Source organism: Schistocerca gregaria, chromosome X (genome assembly GCF_023897955.1).
Source record: "Schistocerca gregaria isolate iqSchGreg1 chromosome X, iqSchGreg1.2, whole genome shotgun sequence".
Classification (NCBI taxonomy): Eukaryota; Metazoa; Arthropoda; class Insecta; order Orthoptera; family Acrididae; genus Schistocerca; species Schistocerca gregaria.
Genome location: NC_064931.1, coordinates 553,493,161 through 553,517,027, shown reverse-complemented (window position 1 = coordinate 553,517,027; position 23,867 = coordinate 553,493,161). Strand labels below are relative to the sequence as shown.

The 23,867-nt window shown below is 44.4% G+C and overlaps 1 protein-coding gene across 1 annotated transcript in view; it reads left to right on the top strand.

Moving 5' to 3' along the window:
- The window catches only part of LOC126297448 (potassium voltage-gated channel subfamily H member 6), a 2,320,485-nt gene that overhangs the window by 116,741 nt on the left and 2,179,877 nt on the right, over window positions 1-23,867 (top strand). The window lies entirely within an intron of this gene.

Genomic DNA, 23,867 nt, shown 5'->3' with positions numbered 1-23,867 from the left:
AACTTGCGATCGTGGTAGGATCTAAGGGTTGTTTTCCGAACAGTCTTTGTAAATGGTCCTTAATATCTTCCATATTAACGGCGTCGTTCCCGTCGGAAGACGATAGATTTCCGCTAAATCTCTGTCTGCACCGTTGATCCTGTTGTGTCTGCTGGTCTTACAACACAACTGAAATCTCCTTCCATTATTATGTTACCCTTTGCGTGTCTCATAAAGTATGACATAGTATCACTAAAAAAAAATTCTCTGCCAGTTCTATTACGCATTCCTGATGGGCCATAAAGGTTTAATATTGTTATTTAATTTTGTTTGGCTTTGATAATGCGTCCATCTGGGTGCTTTTCTAAGTTCTTTAATTCCAGTTCCATTCTCGTTAAAACGCAGCAACACCTACCGTTAGGGCCGACATTGTTGTACTCTTTGTAATGCTGTTAGATTCATTTTTTCTCTAGCTACTACCTGAAGGAAGGCAGCGTTAACGTCATTGGTGTTTTAAGAAATTGCCCAGATTCCTCATCATTTTTTCACTTGTTATTCCGCAGATATTTAGCGTGAGTAGAGTCAGCACCCTCTTATTGTCAATTGCGAGCGATTTGTCAGTTTCCACGTCTATTCATATTTCCTTACTTATTTGCTTGTCCGGATTTGTTTCCAGTAGTTTCACTTTCCATTTCTCCTCCTTTCTCGTCTTGGTATTCTCTTTCCGCATATTTCCTATTTTTCCCGGGTGCCGCACTTTAGATTTGGTTTGGCTTTCGTTCCCGGAGCCTCCTCAATATCTTGAGATTTTATAGTCTTTTGGTTGCTAATACTTTTCTCTGCTGCCTTAACTGTGTGCTTTGCAGCTCATGAGATGACATCGAAAGCTGCTTGTTCACCATTTCCCATTTACATGCTCCAGTCACAGCTGCTGTGGTTTGCTTAGCTGTTCCTGTGTTGTCGCCGGGCGTGTTGTTTCCTGCAGTGGTTGGTGTTTACTTTCCTGCTGTGGACGGCTCAAGGCGCTCGCCACGTATTGTTGTCGGGACTGAAGAATATCTGTGTCCGCTTGACTTTCCACCTCAATCTCGAGCCCACTCTGTGTTGTTGGAACCTTATCGGGCTTCTGTTCCCTTGGTATCTGTGCCGATTTTTCTTCAGGGTTTTCTTCGGAGCTCGTACTGCCCTTCTGTAATGGCCGTTTCTTGTTCTGATTACAGTGAGAACAAGAAAGACTTTCATTTTCCATATCTGTTTCGTTTTCTTGCTGTTGAATTGAAGTCTCTTGGACTCTGTAGCTGTTTTCCTGAACAATAATTGCAGACTGGTCTCTATCGGTTACATTCTTTTGATCGTTGTCTGCGTTCCTGTGTACTTCATTTGTTGCTAGTCACTTGTTCAAGGGTGGGAATTCCTCTTCAACCAAACTAGGAGAGTGGCCAGTGGATTCCAGGTGAGTATTCTTGATGTTGCCCATTGTAGTACTTGAAAGAACTAATTCTTGTGCCTGCAATCTTGTCCGCTGCTTCAAATTATTTCGTAGAATAAACATGAGCCGTGAGCAGTTTTCCACATGTCACGTGTGCCATTAACCAGGTCATCTACGAGAAGTTTGCCCAACATATATTATGTGTGCCTTGCAACCGCCTACAAGAGTGTGGGACGGGGTGTCCGAAGTAACAAACATACGTACACACCTAATCCCGTTGTAACACTGGACCTTGTATCTAGTAGACCACTTTTCGAATTCGATGTTTTTTACGTGTCCGTGATTTGAAAAGTGCCTGTATTAAGTCCTCGTTCTTTAGCTCTGGGGGAAAATTTACCACCATAACAGTTTTCAGTTCGCTGTTAGCGTTACTTATAGCAGCGGTACTGACTGAATCATCACGATGACGAAATTCAAATTTGCCTTGGTTTTCACTAATATTCTATTTAACATAATACAATTATGTAATTAGCAATGTAACATAACACAATTATGTTACTAGCAAAAACACAGTATTTCTCGTTATCCATTTGAATGAACTCTGCATTATCACTAGAAAAATCGAAATTTTCATGTAGCCAGTCATGAACCTCCAAAATCGTGGGTTGCACGTGTCTCGTTTTCTTGTCAAAGGCGAACCTCAAAGTACTTTTCCTGATTGAATCCATGGTCATTATTTACGGGCACGAAGCGGAATCTATGCTTCACGAACTATACACAAAAGACGGTGAAGACGAAGAACAAGAAATATCACTACTTAAAGCTCGGTGGCTGCACTAGGAACACATTGTACACGTACCGTAATACTTGTTTACGTAACCAGTCAGCTACAACACAGAGCGCTGAGCAGTAGGCCTCGTAACCACTTAATCACAATGACTTTAGGCCCTGTACCTTCGCACAAATATATCAGTTACATAATAGACATGTACAAATTTTCTTGTAATTTTCTAGGAATTGCCAGAGTAGTGCACCTTACTACTTGCATATTATGTTCTTTAAATGGCCTACTAAAGGTGTACAAAGTCTGAAGTAGATCCGTGATCCCAGCGCCGCGGCCGTACCTTGTCAGTTTACTTGCAGCCCGGCACCGTTTTTCGGTCCGTTACTAGGCATTATGACGTTGGACGACCAAAGGTAGTTCTCTGTAAAACATTTCATGTTGTATATTAGGCTTCCTAAGGCAATAAAATACAAGAAAAGAGGACACCTGAAGAGTAAAATTATTGGGAGTTGTGCGAAACTGCAACAATACCACGCACCGCAACTGCAGTACTCCGGCAGCGATAGCACTGCCTTGGCCCTGCACTGGCTGCTATCGCCACGCAGCAGTGCTACTCAGTCACTCCTGGAGTACTCGTTATTCTTCGTGTTTTACTGCCCATATTAATAAGCCTACACACCGATAAAACGAATAACGCCGACCGAGGTGGTCGAGTGGTTCTAGGCGCTACAGTCTGGAACCGCGCGACCGCTACGGTCGCAGGTTCAAATCCTGTCTCGGGCATGGATGTGTGTGATGTCCTTAGGTTAAGTTAGGTTTAAGTAGTTCTAAGTTCTAGGGGACTAATGACCTCAGAAGTTAAGTCCCATAGTGCTCAGAGCCATTTGAACCATTTGAACGAATAACGCACTAATGTAGGACCGCTCATTCGAATAGGGACGTGAAATTTCAGTTTAAAAATAATTTTGTTTGTAACAAAAATTAAAAAGGCGATTACCGTCGGCACTGGACATCGCATGAGAAACACGATGAGCGGTATCTGTTTGCGTTGACCGCAGCTATACAGTACAAAAAAACTAAACTGCCAATATTTGCCGAATCGTAAGAGAAAATGCGTCTGTCGGCTCTTAATAGGGACATCCGGTATACAGGATGTTCGGAAAATACAGTTACAAACGCGTAGAGCTAGTAGACGGGAGTGAGTACATAATGTTTTGAATAGGAACCCGTGTAAGTAGGAACCCGTGTCTGGAAACGTACCGTTTCCGTTCCACGACTGATTCAATGCAGATGTGTTATGCTTCCACATCTGCTGAACGGAAGAGAACAGTGTAAAATTGCTTGCCCAGGTATGCAATAGGGTAGACCCTATGACTGGTACCACGTCAGATGGTCACCTGAGGTCGCTTAACGTCTGCCTTGGTACGAGACGGATACAATAACTGTGCATGTCTGATACGGAAAATATGGTTCAGTACACGTTTTCAAGATACACAGACATGCTTCTTGTGTATGGTGGAGCTCGAGATAATGGAAAAGCTGCTAGCCGACTATATCACAAACGTTTTCTGCAACATAGCACAACACGACAAAAAGTGTTGTCCCAAGTTACGCAGCGACTGCGGGAAACAGGTAGTTTCACCGTAAGGGGACAGAACTGTGGTGCTCCAAATTTGAAGATGAGGAACTGCATCGCACTAAAGACAACCCGTCGACGAGTTCTCGAACAATTGCGCGTGTAGTGGGTATTAGTCGCAGTATAGTATGGGACGTTCTGCGCGAGCAACAATTACATCTGTATCACTTACAAAGTGTACACGCTATGGGTCCAGCCGATTTTCCACAGCGCGTTGCCTACTGCACGTTGTTCCCTCGCCGCTTCGTCGACACTCCCCTGTTTTCATATCTAGTTATATTCTAAAATGAATGTAAGTTCAGTGGGATGTGAATCCACAACACGTCTCATGCGGAATAGGGCTCGAAGGTGGATCAACCACGCGTTACGTCCGCAGATTTGTTCTATATTCAAAGTTGGATCCACCAGTGGAAACGTCACGGGAGCCTTCTGCGACACCTGCACAGATACAGACATACAGAAAAAAAAACAACAGAGCAAACGTGCTGCAACTGTAGAATATGCAGTTCGAGGTGACTGGTTGCATTCGAGTACAGTGCTATACTATGCCGCCCCACCAGAAAAATAGTGCCTTTGCGCTACGTGTTAGCACCTGTACTACATTTACAAGCAATTTTGGAACACGGGAGGATAAGTGATGTCCTGATCGCGTGGATAAAAGTGCATTAAATCGATAAAATGACGGAAAATACGTATAAATTGAGGGAAAATACGCCGAAATGCGGGGAAATTGGGGGCGTACTTACATGTCTTCTGATCGGTGCAGAACAATTTTTGTACATGGGAACGACTATACGACAGAAAGAGGAATGCGGGTAAACGGCGAGATGGAAGCACCGGGAAACGGAGATACAGTCTTTTATTTTTTATTGAGACAACATTCTACTGTATGCCTATTGAGATAATAGTGACACGCGGGACTTGACTGCTGTCTTTGATGCTTTCCTGGAGAAAAGAGAACCATATGCCTCTAAACTTACTTGCATATACGTTAAAGGATGATAGAGAGTGGATGGAGGGATAGGGTTAGATGGAGCTGTAACGTGGTAGGATTTAATGGTAGACTGATGATGCATTCTAGAGAGAGAGGGACATGTTGCTGCAGGTCATTTGACCATTTTTCCGTTGCTCTGTTGGGATGCATCAGTTGTGTGACATAACCTGCATTCGACTCGCATACAACTGCGTGTTCTATGTATGACATAGAGCACTGTCTACTTGCGATCGTTAACAGCAAACCTCTTGGTCATCATAGGACTTCCGTCCTGTTTTGACACATTCCTCTAGACGAACGAAGATTTATGCGACGTACTTCATCCCCCTGCCGTATCTCGGGCATAAAATCAAGACTTCAGTTTCATAACTACGGTGATTCTAAGTTAGCTACAGGTGTTTGTGAGGTACTACAATCTCCGTGTATACATTTTCTTGACAGATATCCTGTTTACGGAGTTAGTGGCGGAATGACGTGAATTTCACATGTCAACCACGGCTGCTATACGTTTGTCCCTTTCTTTGTAAGATGCATTCCTCGTTACTGACGATCATTTTATATAGGACTGATGCGAGTATAGTATAATTTCTGAACCGTGATCGGATATGAATAGTGGGGGCTATACACCTCTGGAAAGTTATATTGTACGTGTATCACAAGCAATCGATGTTTCAAGGAAGTAGTTTTTCATTTTACAGTTTATCACCATGGTTTATCGTAGAGAAACCTGCAAGGAGAATGTATGTCATGTGCTGGAATAATATTTCTTACATCGGGATAGTAATGGCGTTGCATTCCATACGACTAATAGGTTGGAAATTGCAACGATGTAACGCTATAGCGTGTTTTAAGTGCAGACCATTGTAGCCTTAGTAGTGCATGTGTTTATGTTCTCTCCTACCAATACTTTCTTTGTAAAGCTCCCTGACACTAGAACAATACTTTCGAATTGATAGCACAGTTGTTTCACGTAAAACGCTGCAAACTCCATCCGTCTGGAGCTCCATCATGCATAAAAACCACTCGTTTCTTGTTTTTAACCGTCTGTTATATCATCACAACAGTTTCATATCTAGTGTACAAAGATAAGGGGTGCTAACCACCTCGACATTCGCGCATGTGGAGAAATTTTGGGCTCTTGGATGGGTGCGCGACAGCAGCTAGAGCCTCGGTTCGCTCTGTTTGTGTACGAAATGTGGAATGTAGCCGTCTACTTCTGGTCAGCTGCAGGGAGCGTTGGTCAAAGAAAATGGGAGGAGATGTTTTGGTCTCTAACTTTATCCTAAGAGTGCGAGGATGCCCTGTGACTCCCATCCACATAGAGAAAGATCGAAGTTACGCATTATGATCGAAGTGCTAGAGATATGTAGGTCGCTGCCTGGCATACTTTGGTGTATATGTTCGAGATTTGACAATGAATGAACATACTGCACAGTCAGATTCTTACATTTGCGATGGTACTCGTAAAGTAGTGGAGGGGCTGTTTAGCGATGATACAGAAATTGGTGAGCATGCTGCCGCTTCATTGGCCGGTGTTGGAATTACGATAAAACTGCTGAAATTGAGCGCACTATCAACTATGATGCTTATTATTACAGATTATCTGCGGTGTCTTTTCCATCCTAACAGTCCAAGTACGCTGTTGATTACCACATAATGTGATTTACACCGTGCACTGTCTAGTTTCCTGGTTTAGTCAGTGGACCAAACTTGCTAATGTCAGTTTAGAATCTGACACAGACGTCGAAGTCGTGGTGGAAAAGACATATATGGCACTGTACAAACTGTGTTACAACAGAAAAAGCGATGTATCAAACAACAAAACATGGTCTCTCTCTTGCAACTGATAACATCTGGGAGAAGGTTCTTGTACAATACAACCGGTCTGTGCAAGTGACGTCGTTCACTGGCCAGCTGCTCCAGAGGATGAATACCTGTATATTTAATAGGATCACCGCATATGCTGGTAGATGGTATTCATTTTCGATATATAGGAAGAGAGATATGCGGTAAAAATGTAGCAGATTGAATTAACGAAGCTTTTATAGTTCGTAAATTTCTCTTTGCTGGATGGTAGAGAATAACGATGATAGTATGTTTGGGTGATAGAAGTGAGTGGATCCTGAGGGATGCGGATCTGCTTCGATGTTGAGTCTTTCTAATTTACCGCCTGCCAGAGTGGCCGAACGGCTCTAGACCCTTCAGTCTGGAACCGCGCGACCACTACGGTCTCAGGTTCGAATCCTGCCTCGGGCATGGATGTGTGTGATATCCTTAGGTTAGTTAGGTTTAAGCAGTTCTAAGTTCTAGGTGACTGATGACCTCAGATGTTAAATCCCATAGTGCTCAGAGCCATTTGAACCTAATTTTCCCAGCAGGAAACACCACCGTAACTGTTCGTACTGTCGTCGTGTTGCAGGATCAGGCTTCATTTAATGCTGACCTTACACATCATACACAGTTGGCGGAGCTATGACAACATGTTCCCACTTCCACGGAGTGGTCAAAACACGTTCCTATAACATTGACTCAGCTCACTCTGTTTGTACACAGGTTGCAGAATGTGTTAGATATTAATCTCTCTGACATCTGGGTGAAGTTGCTGAAATTGATAGCGCTATCAACTGCGGTGTGTTTTCAGTACATCGCTCCATATCAGTGACATCTTTTCAGTCCTGATGGTCCACTGGGTACACTGTTGATTACCGCATAATGACTGACTGACACCACTCCGTTGAGATGGAGGGAACCTTGACGAACACTGGATATCTGCTACTTGTTGAGGACATTCTGCAGTGATTGGTAGTTCTCGCATCAAAATAGTCAAAGTTTTTTTTCCTGATATAACGCAGGGAGGACATGTCTCTGCTGTTCATTTGTGATCGGTGGCAGTACACTTCGTTGTACGTCACAAAATAATGAGATGCGACTGCAGTAGAATCTAAAACCATACCGATTTTGTTCATAAAACTAAAAGAAAATGAACTTTACCTGTATTTGTGGAAAGAGGACATTTATTATGGTCGCAAATGTGTTTTGCTTTTTTTAATAGATTCTTGATTATAGATGCGTTGACGTCAAATACAGTTGTTCTCCATTGCCGAACGGTGGCCTGCTGCGGTCGAGGGGGAGGGAGGGTGGCGTGTCTGCTACGGTGGTCGCCGGACATAACCGCTCTTTGCCCGGAGGATGGCATGTGGGGGCTCTGTCGCTATATTTTAGACGAAAAAGTTGCACTTGAGGCAGTCGTCCTTTTATCTCCTATTGTTTAGTTTACTATACACGCTGTTGTGCAGGCGTATGAGCGTCGCCTTAAGGCGGTGGCCAGATGGTGGAAAGCCGAATGCGGGTAGCGGCCTTAGAGGGTGGTAGCAGGGACGCGAGACGCTCGGTGGAGCATCGTAGAGGGGGTTATGGGGAGGGGGAGGCGTGAGGGGGAGTCAGAAGGCCTTTGTTTTTGGCAGTTTGTGCTTGTACATCGAGAAGAACACATGTTCAACTACCAACCCCTCTGCCCTCTGCAGTCTTCCAGGACGACGGTTTTCCCCCAGTACAAGTGCTGCATTATGACCCGTTCATTACGAGTGCTGGTTTTCTCCCGAAAATTTCGGAGTGTAATTAGAACTGTGACGCATTTTTTCCCATCAGTTGTGGTAGCGTGTATTGGCTTCGATTACCTGGGCTGCAGGATGGTTTTTGAGCAGGCATCTGTAGCGAACTCAGACATTCAACAGCGATAGATACTGTATGATTACAAGTAATACACTTTCTAAACTCCTCTCTGTCCAGCACCAGTATTTCGTCAGTTCAACGTATTTCCCACCAAAGAGAATAAAGGTAGTACCTTACACCCCTGCCTTTTTCCCGCCAGCTTGTGGGTGTAGGGTAAAGTTTGAGTGTGTCTGTCGCCAGTTTCGAGTGGTATTGCGAAATTTTTTCCCAGCAGGATAACACCAGTTGTGTGGTATTGCGCTTTTGTGCTGTCCTTGTGTAGCGCTATGCATATAGTTGAGTAATTAGGCTCAATTTTTGTGTGTAACTGTGTAATTAGGATCGATATTTGCGTCAGTTTACCGACCAAAATAAATAAAGTACACTAACTTAACCTTTCTCTCCCGCATCTGGATAGTTTCCATGTGTTAGGGTATACACTTCGGCTTTCCATCCAGTAGAATCAGGATTCGAGTCCCAGAAAGGGCACAGCCATTTAATTTCCCGTCAATTCCAAGCGCCTCTGGTGGTTAATTGTGTTGAGGGGTATACTTGGGCTTTCCGTCTAGGAAAACCAGGGTTCGAGTCCCAGAAAGGGTACTGCCAGTTTTAATTTCCCATCAATTCCCGGACGGAGTGTGGGGATAGGGGGGGGGGGTTTGGTGAGATGTCAGAACAACTCTGGGACAAAGAAATTCTCGCCAAAATTCGATATTACCACAAAAATTCGAAATTCCCACCAAAATTCGAAATTTCAACCAAAATTTGATATTCCCACCAATAGGGTTAGTTGGGGGGGTAGGGGTAGGAGGGGGCTGGGGCACACGTGCAGCTGAGAAAAACACGTGACGTCATCCGGTGGCGCAGGAGTCGGGGGCAGGAGTAGGCGGGGCTGGGTTGGTTAATTGATCAGTTTAATTAATTTGCATATCAATTTGATATCAAAAGGGGAGTGACAACCGCACTTCCCTACTACTGCCATGGATACCTCCTAATATTGTGTCGTACATCTTTTTGTCCTGCGTAGTGCAGCAGCGCGACATGGCAGGGACTCAACAAGTTGCTGCACGTACCCTGCAGAAATATTGAGCCACGCTCCCTCTTTAGTCATAAGTGTTACCGGTGAACGAACTTGTGCACGAACTGATTTTTCGATTATGTCCCATAAATGTCCGATTAGATTCATGACAGGTACTCGAATTGTCCAGAATGTTCTTCTATCGAATCGCTGACAGTCATGGCCCGGTGACTTTGCGTATTGTCATAAAAAAACCGTTGTTTGGGAACAAGAATTCTATGAATGGCTGCAAGTGGTATCAAAGTAGCCGAACGTGGCAATTCCCAGTCAATGATCGGTTCAGTTGCATCAGAAGACCCAGTCCATTCCATGTAAAAACAGCTCATACCATTATGGAGTCACTGCCAGCTTGCACAGTGCCTTCTCGACAACCTGGGTCCACGGCTTCGTGTGGTCTGCGCCACACTCGAACCCTACTATCAGCTCATGTCAATTGAAATCGGGTTTAATCTTCCCATGCCACAGTTTTTCAGTTGTCTGTGGTCCAACAGATTTGGTCACGAGCCCAGAGGCGCTAAAGGCGATGTCGTGCTGTTGGCAAAGGCGCTCTTGTCGGTCGTCTGTTGCCATAGCCGATTAACGCCAAATTGCGCCGCATAGTCTTAACGGATACGTTCGTGATACGTCCCACATCGGTTTTTGCAGTTATTTGACGCAGTGTTACTTGTTTGTTACCACGGACATCTCTACGATGACACTACTACTGCCGGCCAGAGTGGCCGAGCGGTTCTAGGCGCTACAGTCTGGAACCGCGCGACCGCTACGGTCGCAGGTTCGAATCCTGTCTTGGGCATGGATGTGTGTGATGTCCTTAGGTTAGTTAGGTTTAAGTAGTTCTAAGTTCTAGGGGACTGATGACCACAGCAGTTAAGTCCCATAGTGCTCAGAGCCATTTGAACACCGCTGCTCTCGGTCGTTAAGTGAAGGCAACAGACCACTGCGTTGTCCGTGGTGAAAGGTAATGAATGACTGATATTTGTTATTCTCGGCACACTATTGGCCTGTCGTTCTAGGAACACTGAATTGTCTAACCATTTCCTAAATAGAATAGCCCATGCGTCTAGCTCCAACTACCATTCCGCTTTCAGAGTCTGTTAATTCCCATTGTGCGGCCATAATCTCGTCGGAAATCTATTCACATGAATCACCTTACTACAAATGACATCTCCGCCAATGCACTGCCCTTTCATACTTTGTGGACGCGATACTACCGCCATCTGTATATGCGCATATTGCTGTCTCATGACTTTTTTGTCACCTTAGTGTATACTCCTACAATGATGAACTGTCTATCACATTCCGTGTATATAAAATGGCCTTGTCCTTCAGGGTGTTGCATGTTTATCCGGCAGTGTGTATGGTGGTTAAAACTAAACTTTTACTACTTGAGAGGGCTTCCATGAAAAACGAGTGATCATAGGACCATGAAACTTTGTAGAGACAATTTTAAGGATATATGGGGGAGAAATAACGAGTAAAGTACTGTAAGAAACCCATTTTAATTTCCACATGAGAGGGCAACATTTGTTAATTGCGTACCAGATTCACGTTCCAGGATACAAATATTCCTCGAGTGACGACTGTCTGTATCCACGACAGCCTGGAACCGCACTAGATATACCATTTCACAACTGTTCGCGGCATTTTTTGAACGGTGAACGATGGAATGTTCCGCTGTCTTCACATAGCTCGTGCACTGTTTGAACATCACACATTGCCTCCAGCATTCTCTGCTAAGACAACAATAACTTCTTCAGCAATTTGTGGCACAATTGTGCGTCGGTCTGTCCCAAGAGCACTTCCCAGATAGGTAGATAGTTTGAGTTTCGGAATTATGTTCTTAAACCCCATTGCGGAAAGACATCTCCGCTTTCCTTCAATTCTTCGATAATCGCGAAGAGCAGCAGTACTGTTGCAGTTGTTCTGATAAAGCAGCTTTACAAGTAAAGACCTGTTCACCTTTTCCCGACCATGTTGACTGTTTCCAACTGTAATGCACACTGATACTCGTGTTCCGACCCTATGTCGCCGTTCGAGTACCGGCGCCTAACGGCAGTTATAACACGAACATCACTAACAAAGAAAATCCTGCAGCGCATAGTCTGCACCTTATTCCTAGAACGTTTGGCATTTATACGGTAAATAGTTTTCCGGTTACATTGGTTCAAGTGGCGAAAGTATAATTATAACCACCATATATTTCCTGTGAGGAACACTACAAGAAATGCTGTATGTAAAAAAAGTCTTAATAATTCCGGGAAATTACGTTCCAATACGAGCCAAGAAGTATTTCTTGTTATTCACATAAATATCACATAATAGTCATGACGACAAAATTAGGTCATCATCACCGTCTACATCTACATCTACATACATACTTTGCAAGCCACCGTACGGTGTGTGGCGGAGGGTACACTGTACACTGGTAGTCATTTCCTTTCCTGTTCAGTACGCAGATAGATTAAGGGAAAACGTTTATTTATATGCCTCCGTGTGAACCCTGGTTCCTCGTGTTTTATCCTCGTAGCCTTACGCGAAATGTATGTTGGCGGCAGTAGGACCGTTCTAGAGTCAGCTTCAAATGCCTGTTCGCTATTTTCACAGTAGCATTCCTCGAAAACAACATCGTCTTCCCTCCAAGGATTCCCATTTAGTTCCCGAAGAACTTCCATAACGCTTGCGTGTTGTTCGAACCTAATGGTAACAAATTTAGCAGCCCGCCTCTGAACTGCTTCGATGTCTTCCTTTAATCCGAGCTGGTGTGGAACCCAAAAACCCGAGCAGTACTCAGGAATAGGTCGCACCATCGTTCTATATGGGATCTCCTTTACAGATGAACCGCGCTTTCGCAAAATTCTCAGTCAACCAAAGTCGACCCTTCACATTCCCTATTACAGTCCTCATATCCTTCTTCCGTTTCATATAGCTTTGTGAAGTTACGCCCAAATATTTAAACAATGTTGCTGTGTTAAGCAAGACGTTACTAATACTGTATCCGAACATTACGGATGTGTTTTTCCTACTCATCCGCATTAATTTACATTTCGAGCCAGCAGCTATTCATCGCACCACCTAGAAATTTTGTCTAAGTCATCTTATATCATCTTACAGTCATTCACCTTCGCCGCCTTGGTGTACACCAGGGCATCGTCAGCAAACAGTCGGAGATTGTTGCTCAGCCTGACCAACAGATCTTTTATGTGTGTAAAAAATATCAGCGGTCCTATCACACTTCTATGGGGCTCTCTCCTAGCCTTCTTGAGTGATTTATTAACTTTCGTAGCCATAGTTGCTGTAATGACATGATGGTCGCAAATCCCTGTTTCTATACTGACGCCATCGATAAGGTCCAGCCTGTATGTACCTACATACAAGAGCTAACATATTTCCACTGCGTGTGGGCAGCCAAACAAGCTGCTCAAGACAGTTTTCGGAAAACGTGTTCAAAAGTACTTCGCAAGATTGTCTGTCTGTACCCCTTGCAATGAATCCATAGACTTGCGGTAGCGTTCTCTCTTCCCACGCCCGGGTTCCCGGGTTCGATTCCCGGCGGGGTCAGGGATTTTCTCTGCCTCGTGATGGCTGGGTGTTGTGTGATGTCCTTAGGTTAGTTAGGTTTAAGTAGTTCTAAGTTCTAGGGGACTGATGACCATAGATGTTAAGTCCCATAGTGCTCAGAGTCATTTGAACCATCTCAGTCTATACTCAGTAAGGTAAAGTCGCCTCCAGGCAGTATTTCATGATATGGGTATCTACTTGCTGCCGACCGTAGATGTTTGTTGAATGAACCTAGAACTGTCACAGCGGAATCTAGTGGCCTGTAAAAAATTCAACAATCAACTTGGTTTCATCTATAACTGTTGTGAGTGTCCATGTAGCTTCACTGTCACACTCAGTTTCAGCCTCAATAGAGACAGGATCTTTGCCAACTTCAATGAACGCTTCCCCTCCTATGGCGTCTACCTGTCTGTCCGCTAAACGTTCCATGACTCGCTAAATATCTCAGGACCTTCAGCCTCGCGTTTTAGCCGCCTGCCGGTCCCAAGAATAATTTGAGCGTGAGAACTGTTCTGGAGGCCAATAAATTAGGGAACTTCGTTAAGAATACTTCGACAATTTACTAATAAAATTGTGATAATCGAAGTGTCTTTACTCTGAACGCGGTCCGATATCCCTAACTGCGAATCGATCTACATCTACATCTACATCCATACTCCGCAAGCCACCTGACGGTGTGTGGCGGAGGGTACCCTGAGTACCTCTATCGGTTCTCCTTTCTATTCCAGTCTCGTGTTGTACGTGGAAAGAAGGATTGTCGGTATGCTTCTGTGTGGGCTCTAATATCTCTAATTTTATCCTCATGGTCTCTTCGCGAGATATACGTAGGAGGGAGCAATATACTGCTTGACTCTTCGGTGAAGGTATGTTCTCGGAGCTTTAACAAAAGCCCGTACCGAGCTACTGAGCGTCTCTCCTGCAGAGTCTTCCACTGGAGTTTATCTATCATCTCCGTAACGCTTTCGCGATTACGAAATGATCCTGTAACGAAGCGCGCTGCTCTTCGTTGGATCTTCTCTATCTCTTCTATCAACCCTATCTGGTGCGGATCCCACACTGCTGAGCAGTATTCAAGCAGTGGGCGAACAAGCGTACTGTAACCTACTTCCTTTGTTGTCGGATTGCATTTCCTTAGGATTCTTCCAATGAATCTCAGTCTGGCATCTGCTTTACCGACGATCAACTTTTTATGATCATTCCATTTTAAATCACTCCTAATGCGTACTCCCAGATAATTTATGGAATTAACTGCTTTCAGTTGCTGACCTGCTATTTTGTAGCTAAATGATAAGGGACCTATCTTTCAGTGTATTCGCATCACATTACACTTGTCTACATTGAGATTCAATTGCCATTCCGTGCACCATGCGTCAATTCGCTGCAGATCCTCCTGCATTTCAGTACAATTTTCCATTGTTGCAACCTCTCGATACACCACAGCATCATCTGCAAAAAGCCTCAGTGAACTTCCGATGTCACCCACCAGGTCATTTATGTATATTGTGAATAGCAACGGTCCCTGACACTCCCCTGCGGCACACCTGAAATCACTCTTACTTCGGAAGACTTCTCTCCATTGAGAATAACATGCTGCGTTCTGTTATCTAGGAACTCCTCAATCCAATCACACAATTTATCTGATAGTCCGTATGCTCTTACTTTGTTCATTAAACGACTGTGGGGAACTGTGTCAAACGTCTTGCGGAAGTCAAGAAACACGGCATCTACCTGTGAACCCGTGTCTATGGCCCTCTGAGTCTCGTGGACGAATAGCGCGAGCTGGGTTTCACACGACCGTCTTTTTCGAAACCCATGCTGATTCCTACAGAGTAGATTTCTAGTCTCCAGAAAAGACATTATACTCGAACATAATACGTGTTCCAAAATTCTACAACTGATCGACGTTAGAGATATAGGTCTATAGTTCTGCACATATGTTCGACGTCCCTTCTTGGAAACGGGGATGACTTGTGCCCTTTTCCAATCCTTTGGAACGCTTCGCTCTTCTAGAGACCTACGGTACACCGCTGCAAGAAGGGGGGCAAGTTCCTTCGCGTACCCTGTGTAAAATCGAACTGGTATCCTATCAATCCCATCAGGACCAGCGGCCTTTCCTCTTTTGAGCGATTTTAATTGTTTCTCTATCCCTCTGTCGTCTTTTTCGATATCTACCATTTTGTCAACTGTGCGACAATCTAGAGAAGGAAGCACAGTGCAGTCTTCCTCTGTGAAACAGCTTTGGAAGAAGACATTTAGTATTTCGGCCTTTAGTCTGTCATCCTCTGTTTCAGTACCATTTTGGTCACAGAGTGTCTGGACATTTTGTTTTGATCCACCTACCGCTTTGACATAGGACCAAAATTTCTTAGGATTTTCTGCCAAGATGCCGTACAGAAGATATCGCCGTCGTTCTAAACAGTCAGTCTACAAGACCATCGAGAACATCGAATTTGCTACAACAGGTGGAGACAAGAAGAATCGTATCCCAGTCAAGTCTGTCGCTGCTCAAGCCCTGCTGGACAGCCCTTGTGTTTTTTGTAGTTGCAGACTTAATTTTAGTTTAGATATAAATGATTCATTTGGTCATGGTAACGGATGGTTTACTGTAGCTATTGTTCGTGGAGGTACAGGAGTACCAAATGTTCCAGGACTTGAAAGTTTTGTGGACAGAGACATTATTGCATTTCGCACCTACCATATGGCTGGCAGAGTCATAAGAGTACCTCAAACCACCGCCTGCCCAAAAAACCGCCACTGTACTCCACAAGTATTCTGTTACCCGAGTAGCGGCTTCCTTTGTGTAGTTCCCCTCTGACCTATCAAAGAGATTCCTATGATTCCTCACCCTATAACGCAGGTCTAGAAATCTTCCGCCAAAACCGTCACAGAGGCGACGAAGCCTATCGCTGAGACCCTCCACTCTACTTCAAACCAGATGACCCCGATGAACCTCTGGGAACAACGCTGCAAATTGCAAACTCTGCTTTCAGACCGTGCACGAGGCAAGCAGCTTTCACCACATTCGCCAGCCGCCAGTATAAACTGAGGATGACCTCAGAAACTATGCGACAGCTGTCGTTGGTGCCGACGTGAGCCACAAGTTGCAGAAGACTGCACCCTGCACGCTCATTAGCCGCAGGCAAGGCTGCTTCCACATCTCGGATGAGGCCCCCTGGCAGTCATACAGAATGCCCATTAGCGTTCTTCCCAGCTCTGGACACAGTCTGCATGAGGGGCTACATAACGCGCCTAACTTTGGAGCTCCCGATAACCAGCGAGCCCCTGCCCACGTGTGCCTGCTCGGACCCCGCTGAAGGAGCTGCCACCTGATCACTCACAGGGTGAATAGGGGAGCCCAGATGCCCAGCCTCCACACTGGCCCTCCGCCTCCAGAGACGCGAACGCTTTACATCCCGCCCCTCACCCTGGTCTTATGTCGGACCCACCGCGCCGGGTACACTAGGAGGTATCTCGGCAGCAGAGCCCGTGGGTGAAACATGCGACACCTGAAGTGTCCCATGCGACACCCCAGGCAGCAGGGCAAAGGCGGCTGAGCGTACCCGAAACCACATTCAACTGTTCGCGAACTGCTGCCAGCTTCTTCTGCGTCCGCACGCAGCACGCACACATCCTTCCGAACTTAGTAAGACTAACTGAAAAAATGAACGAAAAAAACTGACAGGTACATAAATATGCAACCATTGGACGCTGATACCTTAATGAACTGTGTAGCTGACTGTTCAGAAGAAATGGTAACTGAACTACAGGCTTCCTGAACGTACACAATGCGAGATAAACCTCGTAAATACAAAAAACATGCACGAAATTTAAGCAGTAAAATCCAGGGGAACTAAATACGTAACTTGCCGTCCCAGATAAGCGATACATGCGACATCGTTTTATACAGAGCTGTACCGACAATTGTTCACCCGCGAGTGCGATAGAAATAGCTAAAATGTTACTGGTGTTGTGTGGTACATCGTATGGTGTCCTACAGAATACACCTACAGATGTAGACACAGAATCGGCCTTGGCCTTACTATGGAATCTTCCCGGAATTCACCTCAAGTGACTTAGGGCAACCGCGGAAAACATAATTTATACTTGCTCCTGAAGTATACACACAAACAGGTGAATTATTTGCAAATTACAATATTAATAACACACGTTTTTTGCAAGTTTTGGATGTAAAAATCACTAAAAGGTTATCAGAGTATACCGTCTGTGTTCGCACCAGTTCTGCGCTGCACATATTAGAGAATTTTGTTCTTACCAGTATATTTTATTTAATGTGCTATGGAATACAAACGACACGTACGAATTGTGGTTGGTGTTATATTCACTTGGATTAAATCCGTTGTTGCATCCCTGCACACCTGCACTGAAAAGCCAAAGAAACTAGTACACCTGTCTAATATCGCATAGGGCCCCCGCGGGAACGCAGAAGTGCCGCAACACGACGTGACATGAATTCGACTAATGCCTGAAGTAATGCTGGAGAGAGTTGGTACCATGAATCCTGCACGGCTGTCCACAAATCCGTTAAGAGTGCGAGGGGCTGGAGATCTTTTCTCAACAGCACGTTGCAAGGCAACCCAGATATGCTCAATAATGTTCATGTCTGGCGAATCTGGTGGCAAGCGGAAGTGTTTAAACTCAGAGGAGCGTTCCTGGAGCAATTCTGGACGTGTAGAGAGTCGCATTGTCCTGCTGGAGTTGCCCAAGTCCATCGGAATGCACAATGGACATGAATGGGTGCAGGTGATCAGATAGGGTACTTATGTATGTGTCACCTGTCAGAGTCGTATCTAGACGTATCTGGGGTCCCATATCACTCCAACTGCATAATCCCCACACAGTTACATAGCCTTCAGCAGCTTGAACAGTCCCCTGTTGACATGCAGGGCCCATGGTTTATGAGGTTGTCTCCATACCCGTACATGTCCATCCGCTCGATACAATTTGAAACGAGACTCGTCCGACCAGTCAACATGTTTTCAGTCATCAACAATCCACTGTCGGTGTTGACGGGGCCAGGCGATGCGTAAAGCTTTGTGTTGTGGAGTCATCAAGGACACACGAGTGGGCTTTGGGCTCCGAAAGCCTATATCGATGAAGTTTCGTTGAATAGATCGCACGCTGACAATTGTCGATGGCCCAGCACTGAAATCTGCAGCAATTTGCGGAAGAGTTGTACTTGTGACACGTTGAACGATTCTATTTCAGTCGTTGGTGGCCCCTTTCGTGCAGGATCTTTTTTCCGGCCGTAGCGATGTTGGAAATTTCAAGTTCTACCGGATTCCTGATTTTCACAGAACACTCGTGAAATAGTCGTACCTAAAAATCCCCACTTTATCGCTACCTCGGAGATGCTGTTACCCCATCGCTCGTGCACCGACTGTAACACCACTTTGAAACTGAAATCTTGATATTCTACGATTGTAGCAGCCGTAATCTATCTAAAAACTGCGCCAGACACTTGTCTTGTATAGGCGTTGTCGACCGCAGCCCTGTATTCTTCCAGTTAATATATATCTGCATTTGAATACGCTCGACTATACCAGTTTCTTTGGCGCTTCAGTGTAAAAAAAAAATGGCTCTGAGCACTATGGGACTCAACTGCTGTGGTCATTAGTCCCCTAGAACTTAGAACTACTTAAACCTAACTAACCTAAGGACATCACACACATCCATGCCCGAGGCAGGATTTGAACCTGCGACCGTAGCAGTCGCACGGTTCCAGACAGCCCGCCTAGAACCGCGAGACCACCGCGGCCGGCGCTTCAGTGTAAAATATGCCTCTTTTCACTGCACTTCAGTGTATTTTTCACATCAGAAGGCAGCCGCTGCATCTAGACATAATTATTTGTCTCTATCAGCACTAGCACTTACGTGTTGGTCAGTTATAATATTTCGTACCGATAGGTATAAATGTCTTGGTTAAAGTATTCTGTTTGGTGAAAGATTTACTTTGTTTGTTAGCTTCGGACCATACGTTCAACTGTTTGCCCTTCCTTCGGTAACCTGGCAGACTGAAATTCCAAAGAATGTGGTATTTTTCTGCGGTTAGAATTCTACTGGGTTGTCTCTGAAATACGCAGAAGCTCTGGAAAGCAACAGTGTTCGCGAGGGCGGCGGCTTGCATTCTCCAGGCGATGCCGTAGAGGCGGCCATTGTGCGCGAGACACTGGCACAGAAAGCGGCTCACTAGCGACGCCGCACGTGTCCAGAGGCCGAAATGTCGCCATCCAGAGAAACCTTTGTATTCCTCAGGCACCAGCTACCAAAAGTCTGCGAAATGGAGGGGGCTTCAGATTACGATGTATCCACCCTCGGCCAGTTTTATCGTTATTGGCGCTGGTGCCCTGTGGCACTTGCCGCGAGAGTATCTGTCGCCTTTCGACTAGCGTCTGCTAGAAGTTTAGTTTGAAAGACCCGATGGTTCGATCTTTCGCGCGCAGTGTAAGCAGGCAATGCGCTCTTGCTTAGGGCAAGGAACGCGTAGAGCTACGGCGGTAGCAGAAGGGGGAAGGCTATTGGTGAGTTTGCTTCGGTGGGTTGTGCTGTGGGTTACCTCGAGGATGTCGTGCTAGCTCTTCCATTCATTGAAAGGAATTCTTTGACGGTCGTCTTGAGTGGCTTTGTACTTGAGTTTAAATGTTAATGCGGTTTTAAGTGTTGCAAAGATCGGCTGGGCAGTTATTGAATTCGTTTGGGTTGTGGTATTTGTTGATTAAATTTTCATGTGGTTTTAAGTACTGTACCGATCTGGGTAGCCACCGTGTTCGCTAGCTTTGTAGCAGTTGGTTCTTTAAATTCATCAATGTTTACTCAGGTCAGCTGGGAAGCTGAATTCATCTGAGATGTTGCGGTTGTTGATTGAATATTCGTGGGTCTTAAGTCCTGCACAGATTAGCCGGGCAGCTATTTTCACGGTTGATGTTGCTGCAGATTTTACTTGTTATATATTAATGTGGATTTAATTGCTGTGCAGCTCAGGATATCAGCTTTTGAGTTGCTTAGGCGTGGTTGCAGGTGGTCCTCGTGGCAGTTGTGAATTACAGGGAGCTATTGCCGATATTAACAATTTCTTTTAAGGCTGCAGTAGTAGGCGTTGAACTCCACGGATATTATATTTCAACGATTACGGAATTTTCCGTTATTAACGGATTTAAATCCGTTTTGCTTCGGAAGGTGTGGATGATGATACTTTTAGAACGCTGTGAAGCAAATATATCCTTCAGCCTAACATATCTTCAGTTAGTGTGTGCCCTACTGGCCCAAATGGGTTGTCGTTTCTGGCCACCCATTTGGTTATTGAAATAAGCGGTTGTTAAGGTATTGTTATTGGAATTCCCCGGCCTTCCACTCAAGAATTGCTCGTGGGCTCGAGCTCGGGGTACACGCGAGTTAGAATTTCATGCAAATATTGCGCCTGAATTAATCTAACCACAGTAAACAAATTTGCATGGCCAGCTGTGCGGCTGTAACTAACTATATTGCAGCGAGTGCGAAATGCATTAAGGGGGAGTTGTGAGAATTAATTGAATTAGTTGTTCTATCCGTTACCACTTCCATCTTAGCAGATAAAAGATTATATGGACTGTGATGCCATGGTGTTTAGTAAATGATGATATGATATTTTTTTCACGGTATTGCTCGTAACATGCTTTAGGCAGAAATTTTGGTGGCTATAGTCATTTACCTCCATGAAGTATCAGTGAGTCCTTTTCGTTTGTGGTTCAGTTGTGGTTGTAAATGATGTGGAGTACCGGTTCAGTTCTCCGATTGGAACAATGGGATCAGCTGCAGCTTTTACAGTGCCTATACCAAGACCACGTATTTTATTCCATAGAACAGCGGGTCTACTTATCTCACAAAGAGTGCAAAATCTCCTTTGGATCTAGGAGAATAAGGATTAAAATTTTGTAAAATTAATCCGAGGAAAGTGTCGCAGTAATTAACAAACTGGACTTAACTTCAGAAGGACGATGGTTCAAAGTCGCGTTCGGCCGTCCAGATACAGCTTTTCTGTGATTCTCCTACATCGCTTCAGACAAATACCATGACGATTCCTTTAAAACGGCGTAGTCGATATCCTTTTCCATCCTTAAAAAAAAATGAGCGTGTGCTCCGGCCCTGATCTCCCTTTTTGTAACATTAAATTGATGAACTTTGTTTGTTAATACTGACATCAGTTTTAAAAACAATGTCATAATCAACTAGTCGCACCCACAGAACTAACGAAATGCTTTCGATCATCATACTGACTAAAAAGTTATTCCTCATCTGTGAAAATAACGTGTTTTATCAGCCTTGTTTTTTCAGAGAAACATCGACATTATCGTTGCCTTCTAAATAACAAATTTTACACGCATGCAATTGAAAGCCTTATTTTTTCTGTATACTTTAATCATAACATAATCTCCTGGGTTGAGAACAGTGCCTTTCCGTAAAATTTTTGGTCTTGTACTGAAAGGACACTGACGATTACTGTTTCTATTCACGTCATATATTCCGAAAACACAGCCGTACATTTTCAATTAGCTGAAATACAAGTCAGATTAAAGTACACTCTAAAACGGAACTTTTGGTTTATGGAACGGGATTGCAGATTTACTTTTCATGTACTTCATTAAAACAACACAGTTTAGACTGGTAGTTACAAATTAAATTAGAAGCAAGCAACAACACGAATGTTTGAATGAGTTCCCTTTTATCTTCAAGTACGATAGCATAGAACTTTTTTGGATGTTTCATTTTTGTTCAACTCATTTCTTCTGTTCGACACGTAACGGTTGCTCAGTCCTGCAGTTCCACGGATCCATTTTATAATAGATTTAATATTTTCTTTGTAGGAAATAAATGAAAGCTTTCAGTAACGTTTTTTGATTATTTAGAGTGACGTCTCGTACCTTGCTTATTCAGTGTTGACAACATATTATTTAATAAATTGGAAAAATCAGAATCACTAGCCTAACTAACTCAGCACTCCGCCAAACTTTCGACACAGCTGCACCATCACCTGACGCTGCTGCTTTTATTCTGGTCACTTGTGACAGCGTTCAAGCCTACGTTTCATGAATAAAATTAAATTTTATATACGTTTTACTGATGGTCATTCATGTCGATAATTCTGTGTATTCAGACTCTGAGCCCAAGAAAAGACGCTCCACGAAAGAATTACCCGAATAGGACGGGAATGGTAGATGTGATGTACATGTACAGACACACAAATGGAAAGAAACGGCACCCCACACCACCACTCCTGGCTGTCGAGCCGTATGGTGGGCGGCAGACAGGTTGATACGCCATCGCTGTCCGAAACGTCAAAAAATTGTTCAAATGGCTCTGAGCACTATGGGACTTAACATCTGAGCTCATTAGTCCCCTAGAACTTAGAACTACTTCAACCTAGCTAACCTAACGACATCACACACATCCATGCCCGAGGCAGGATTCGAACCTGCGACCGTAGGTAGACTGAAGCGCCTAGAACCCCTCGGCCACACTGCCGGCGAAGCTTAAAAGTCCAGTGCTGAGCGAATGCGGGAACGACGGCAGCGTAGAAACGGAAAGCGATTATCTAGCTGGTCCATCGGACATACAACGGCCAGTGACAGTGTAATCTTATGATTGGTCTGTTCTGTAACCATTAAACTGCTTTGTGTAACCATTGTGTTAAAGTGAATGATAACTAAATTATATATTAAAATGAAACATGAAATATGATTTTATCCCGAAGTTTTCACGACAAATCTAAAGTACGGACCCGAACTAAGCACTCCGACTGTTTTTCATAACCGTTTCGTTTTCTGCCTTGTGATATGTAGCGCGTATGTTTCTATAGATTATAGCAGACATGCGTAATGAAGATCTGTCGTAAGACAACACATGGCGTCGCACACAGATAAAGATACAGATTCAAATGTACACGGAAGAACGCAAATCATTTGGGTACAGTCGACTCACTAAGCTCACGCCACACCATACCGGCTTTTGTTTAAGTGCGTATCAGAGCTTTGCCAATAGAAAAGTAAACTGGAAACAGGAAATAGGAAATGCAACACAAAGTCATTACAGTACATGAAACATCTCCTACCAGTACCTGAGATATCTCCTACCACTGCAGAGCTTTACATTTATCACGAACGTTAGTGCCTGACTTACATAATGCATATTGTCTTTTCAACTTTTTGGTTAACCCCGTTGTGTTTTAACCACATTATGTTCCCCGTTGTCGAAAAACATGCACTCAAAGAAAACTCTTTTCAGACGTGACACGGGCGTCAATTCTGTATAGTTAATGTCTTTGTCGCGAAGGCTGTGGAAGAGTCAACGCTACAGCGAACACGCCGCACCTAGTGGACGTGCGGTTAGAGGCGCCTTGTCACTGATTGCGCGGCCCTTCCCGCCGGACGTTCGAGTCCTCCCCCGGGCATGGGTGTGTGTGTGTGTTGTTCTTAGCATAGGTTAGTTAAAGCAATGTGTAAGTCTAGGGACCGATGACCTCTGCAGTTTGGTCCCTTAAGAACTTACACACATTTCAACAATTGCACAGCGAACAGTTTTATAGAGCGCTTTCCGTTTAGAAGCGAGTGATGGATACAACTTCCGTGTACGAGTCAGTATTGCCTGGTATGACTATTGTTGCTTTAACAACTAAATGTGCCAATTATGTAAAGTTCAGTATATGGA